Consider the following 6,342-nt stretch of genomic DNA (forward strand, 5'->3'; position numbering starts at 1 on the left):
TTGTAGCCACCGGGCCTCGCTGCTCTCACCCCCCCCCGAAGCGAGGCCCGGGGGTGGCCACCCCAAAATTTTTCTAGTTTTCACTGAGTTTCAGCCCCCCCAGCAGCCATCATTTCCAATCCATGAGGGTGAAGTATTAGCACACCAACCCAAACTCACTTAACAGTTTGGTGTCATGGTTAAGAGTGGCGGAGTCTAATCTGGGAGAATCGGGTATGATTCCCCAGTCCTCCAAATGCAGCTGCTGGTGTGACTTTGGGTCAATCATAAGTTCTTTCAGAGCTGTTCTCTCAAGGACACTTCTCGGGAGAGCTCTCTCATCCCCATCTACCTCACAGGGTGTTTGTTGTGGGGAGGGGAAGGCAAAGGGATTGTAAGTCACTCTGAAACTCCTTTGGGTAGTGAAGGGCGGGGTATAAATTCAATCTCTTATTCTTTTTCTTGTTCCATGTCCCTACTATCTTGTTTTAACACACCTATTTTTGGAAAAGGTAATTCTGTTTCCACATAGATTGACGTTCCTGTAAATGTAGACAGCTGATTATCCCGTTCCTGTAAATGTAGACAGCTGATTATCCTGTGATGAAGAACGGTTTTAAAAACTTAACGGATGATTTTATGACTGGATTTTATTTAAGCAATATTCCAGTAAATATCATTTGCTGTTTCAGGAAATCCTGCCCCCAGGACTTACTAAAGTGTATGAAACAGCAAGAGGAGTGTTTCAGCCCAACTATCTGTCTTATATATAGCTTGCATTGGGTTATGTTGGGGTTGTTATGTTTTATTTAAAAACTAGGTGCAAGGCCCATTGCGGGAAGAGAGGCAACAAGCCCTAGAGAGTGGCCGCTGGAGGGGGCCCCCCCACGCACTGGCAAAGGAGAGCACGGTGGCTTCCCGGCAGCCAGGCTTGCGCCTCCCCCTTCCACGCACTGGAGGAGGCAGCAGGGCAAGCCAGCCAGCCTCGTCCCTCCTCTGTCGGTGTGCTGGAGGAGGAGGCTGCCGAAGGCGGCAGGCCTCGCCTGTCCACAGCGCGCCGGTGGTGGTGGGCCAAGCTGGGTAGACTGGCTCCTTCCCCACCCTCCCGCCCGGCATGCCAAGGCGGCTGGCCTCGCCCCTCTCCCCAGCAGCCGCCCGAGCAAGCGAGCGAGCGGCGCACGTAGTGGTGGAACAGCAGTGAGCGAGGGAAGCCAATGGCACACCAGTTGCTCTGAGTGTCAGCCAATGGGCCAATGGCTGAGGGAGCGCATTTCCTCTCAGACCGGTGGCCACCCCAAAATGCTTTTATATACTAGGAGAGATACTTTCATACCACTCTTCTTTGCCCAAGGCAACACTCAAGGCACTTTGCATAAATAATTAATTAAATGCTAAAACCAAACTCATAGTACCATACAAATATACTCCAGTAACACCTGCAAAAATACTATATTCTAGACCAGGGGTGTCGAAATCATTTGTTATGAAGGCCGGATCTGACATAAATGGGACCTTGTTCGGCCAGGCCATGTGTGTCATAAAATGTAATGCCAGGTAGCAGAGATATAAACTTTATAAAGGACACAAACACAAAGGGTTTTTTTAAACTTAAAATAAAAACATGCTTAAAACATTAACACTCTTGCAATATTTTGTTTATTTAACAGTGTCTGATAACTGACACCTCTTGCTCTGAATTATTGCATCAAAATGTCTGTGTGTTGCAATCTCGAGTATGCTGTTCAGGTGTGTATCTGTAAGATGCAAACCTACGATGACGCAGCAGCAGCAGCACTGGAAGAAGAAGAAGACAACCAGTTCCACTGCGGACCTGATGGAAGTCCTCTGGGGGCCTGATCCAGCCCCCGGGCCGCATGTTTGACACCCCTGTTCTAGACAGTCTTAAGACCAGAAACAGAGATCACCCAAAGCAGTTGGCAAATTGATATGCAAATTCCTTCAGACACAAGTAACTTACACCACCTGAGAAAAACAACATGGATTTGGGACCTCTCCCAGCAACCTGTTCTAAAGGTCCAACACTATCACTGAAAAAGGCCTAGAGCAGGTAGCTGTGGTTCTAACACTCCTGTAGCTGACCTGAGGAATACAGTTGGACCACAGGGAGAGGCAATCTTTAATTGTGAAGCAACAATGTTCCAAATTTTAACTGCTGGGTGCAGAAGTGTCTCATTTCAGTTTTTTTCTAATGCTCAAGATGTCTTGGACTTCATGTACCAAACTGTGGCTTTCCAGCTAGTGTGAAAATAGCAATAATTTTGTACTATATTTCACGTTTCTCATTTCTTGGAAGAAACAAGCTTCAGGTTGGGTAGCCATGTTGGTCTGAAGCACAGAACAAAGTTTGAGTATGATGATTTTTCCATTTGTAGTCGGAGTAGCTGCTCTTTATCAGAGGTACGTTCTTTTTCCACCATATCCAGTCTCTGATCCATCACCTTTGTTTTAGCATCAACTTTTTTCAGGGCTTTAGCTGTTTCTTCTGTTCTTATGGTAGTTTCTTTCAGTTGCTTTTGGAGAGCATCAAAATTATTGTTGAGATTAGTCATCTGGTCCAGCAGAGGGCGCAATGCTATGGGTAGCATATTAGGGATGTCAGTGGTTACTTCTGGTCTGAGAGCCGACGTCGCTGAGGTAGCAGTTCTTGGAGGTCTCCTCTTATCCACCATTTTGTCAGCTTGTTGTGTCATCGTTTATACAAAGAGGAAAGTTTTTAAAGTCTCTGAGTCTGTTAAATCAGGCAGTTTCTACACTACATGAGTGGATTATTTCTTTCCTGTTGATACCGCCCCTCTTCCCTTCACAATCGCTTTCAAATAGCTTTTTTCCAGGCGGGGGTTATCTTCTCCCTCCCTCCACTATGTTGGCTTGGGGCTTTGGGGCGGTTTTTCTCTTGCGCGCTTGAGTAGCTTTAAAGAGATGTGGATTAATTCCAAATGCTGTTTCCAAAGGTAAGGAGGTTCTCCATATGCTGGATCACTTGTTCGCTCGATCCGGTGTGTGTATCTAACTCCATTGCTGGTTCCGCCGCAGCGGGACCTGTCGGGGCAAAGGGGAGCCTCGATCCCTTGGCCATCGCCTTGGGAGAGGCACCTCTTGTGCCCCAGTCTACAAGCCCCCTCCGAGGGCTCTGGGGGGAGGCTGGAATCATCCAGGACCCCTCCCATCTGCCGTGGTAACAGGCCGCTCTCTCATCGGAGCTCGATGGAGCGTGCCCACCAATGAATCTCCAAAACCAGGTCCCCACCAGTCCCTTCTGACCACAGCCATCAGTCTCAGCAAAACAAGGGACCACCAGCAGTGGAGAAGGAGGGCAGGTGGCCTGAATGCACAGATGACCACTCGAAGATCATCAGTTACAGGTAAGCAACCTATTTATCTTCTTTGTGGTCTCAGTTTATCTTCTTTGTGGTCTCAGTGCATCACACGTTTGGGAGATTAACAAACAGAATGCCTACCTGGAGGAGGGTACAACTGTTGAATCAGGCAAATAATGTCTTCCACCTTCTAGGGAGAAGGAAAGTCTTGCAAACCCAGGAGTCTAGAATCGCTCTTATGAACTGGACCCTCATGGGGGGAGGAAGCATCGACTTCTTGTGGTTCACATACAGGCCCAGAGAATTCAACAACGCCAGGGTCGAATCTATGTGCTGTAGGAGAATGGTTTTGGAATCTGCCACCAGCAGCCAATCATCTATATACAGGAAGATCTGTATCCCTTGCAGGTGCAGATGGGCAGAAATGACCACCATTATTTTCATAAACACCTGGGTGGATGTGGAGAGACCAAAGGGGAGGGCTTTGTACTGGTAATGCTGGTCTGTGATGAATTGTGATGTGGAAATAGGCATCCTGTAAGTCCAGGGTTGCCATCTAGGCGCCATGCCTGAGAAGAGGAAAGATGCCCTGCAACGATGTCATTCTGAACTTCTTGTAGACAATGAAGCGATTGAGGTCCTGGAGATCCATAATAGGACATAGGCCTCCATCCTTCTTGGGGACTGTAAAATAATGGGAGTAGAAGCCACAGTGGTGGTTGAGTGCGTCGACAGGCTCTATGGCTTCTTTGTTTAGCAGACTTTGCACTTCTTCCAGAAGCATGATGGACAGTGGAATGGCGACAAAGGTTGACAGTGTTGGAACCTGGATGAACTCTATTAGGTATTCATTTGATATGATGGAGAGGACCCACCTGTCTGACGTTATTTGCCTCCAGGCAGAAAGGTAAAGATGGAGGTGAGTGGGTTGTAGTGGTAAAAGTGGAAGTTCTGAGTCAAAGGCCCTGTTTGGGGCCTTTGAGAATGTTGGGTCTGGATTGAGTAGCAGTAGCAAATCTAGATTTGTTTCCATATGAACGAGAAGGTATATGTGGAGATCTCTGTTGCCATTGCATTTCAGGAGACAATTTAAGAGAGGGTTTATGCGACCACGATTTGTTCCAGGATTTGGATTTGCTCTGTCTAGAGGACAGAGAGACCCCTAGATTACAGGATGTCTTAACCCCCTTATCCAGATCCTGGAAAACAGTGTCCATGGTGGACCTGAATAAGCCTTCCCCTCCACGTATGACCTAGTATTGTGCTGCAGAGAGGTGGACTGCAACCAGGCATGGCAACGGAGGGCGATAGCAGAGGTAGGTGTCTTGGCTGCTACATCTAGGGTATGCTTAACTGAGTTGAGTTGGTATTTGGCTAATAGCATACCTTCTTTCTGAATTTGCCTGGCCTGGCAGTTGAGTTCTTCAGGGAAGGATGCAATAGATTCAGCCAATTGCTCCCAAAGGGCATATTGGTACTTGCCCGTGTAGGCTGCATGATTTGAGGTTTTAATGCCCAATGCACCAGCCGAATAAAATTTTCTCCTGAAGGAATCCAACTTTTCCCCTTCTTTATCAGGAGATGCGGAGTGAGAGCACCTGCCTTTCGAGGATGAGTTCACCAACACAGAATTCAGTTTCGGGTGTGTGAATAGGAACTCGGTACCTGTTTCCTGGACCTTGTACATAGGGTCAATTCTACAGCTAGAAATGGGATTGGAGGCTGGATGAGGCCAAGAAGCCTTCATGGCCTGCAGCAATACTGAGGTTACGGGGAGGGCAACAACAGTTGAGGTGTCCATCTGGACGATATCGAAAACCGTATCGGTAACGGTGGGAGGAGGCTGTATCGTAGACAGAGTATTCACCATTCTTTTGATGAACTCTTCATAGGACTTTAAGTCTTCCGATGGAGAAATTGGGAGGTCTTCTGATACCTTCTGTGGCGGGGAAGGATTTGTCAGATGTTCTGGACTCTCATCACCCGATTCTTGCGAGGCACTGGACGAGTCAGACTGGTCCAATGGGTCCGAGTACTGGACCGGGATTTTCAGTGCCGAAGGTGTTCGCACCGATGGGATTGCTTTCTGCTTTGTCACAGGTGTGTGTTTAAGACGCTTGCCCATCAGTACCGACGGCTGTGGCAACAGTTTCTCCAGTGTCGGAGTGGGTTCCCCGATACTGGGAGAGGCGGGAGGGCCTGGACTGTTGATCCCATTCTATCAGCATGCGAGGTGGAAGCCAAGGCATGCTGGTCGACAGCGGGTAGGCTCCATACAGGAACTACCTGTTGTAAGTTAATCAGATAGCAGGAAGATCATTAGGATCTAACTGACAGTTCAGTGACAGCTACATGTCAGCAGGTGGACTGATAAGCCTGTTCAAACCGGTTATGGCTGGCACTGGACAGTGTGCAGTCATCATGACTCAGCTTGTTGCTGATTGGTGCAACTGTGTATATAAGTCTGTACAGAAGCCATGTACGTTCTCTTCGGAGGTAACAAGTGTCTGGCGAAGCATTTTGTCTGTATATTCTGTGAATAAACCCTTGTATATAGTGTACCACTGGACTGTGCAGTGTGGTTACTATAGAGGGGCAGAGCAGCAAAGAACTGGTAAGAGCTGGGAGGCTGGAAAGTCTGCTAAGGTGCTGTCTTGGCTTAGACTGGTCTGGGGATCACTACACACGCTCTGCGCAACACTACCATTGGCGGCTTCCGGTCGAGCTAAGATGGAGGACTGACGCACTTTCACTTTTGTGCGAAGTGGGCGACGGCCGCTTTCGACAGTTTGGGCAGTTTTTAGCCCAACGCATCGCTCCCCAGTGAGGGGGGGGGACAAGCAGGCAGCAGCGCCTAAGAGGGAGTGTTAGGTTGGCGTGATTCCGCTTCGGAAGAAGCGGAAACAGAGCCGGTGTACCGGTTTAAATTCTCCATCAGCCGACCTCTTGAAGATGGGCAACAACAGTGAGTGAAAAGAAGCAATGCGAAACCCGTTTTGATCGTGTAGATAACAATAAACGTGCC

This window comes from Gekko japonicus, unplaced genomic scaffold (genome assembly GCF_001447785.1).
Source record: "Gekko japonicus isolate JY-2015 unplaced genomic scaffold, Gekko_japonicus_V1.1 scaffold69, whole genome shotgun sequence".
In the NCBI taxonomy this organism is placed as follows: domain Eukaryota; kingdom Metazoa; phylum Chordata; class Lepidosauria; order Squamata; family Gekkonidae; genus Gekko; species Gekko japonicus.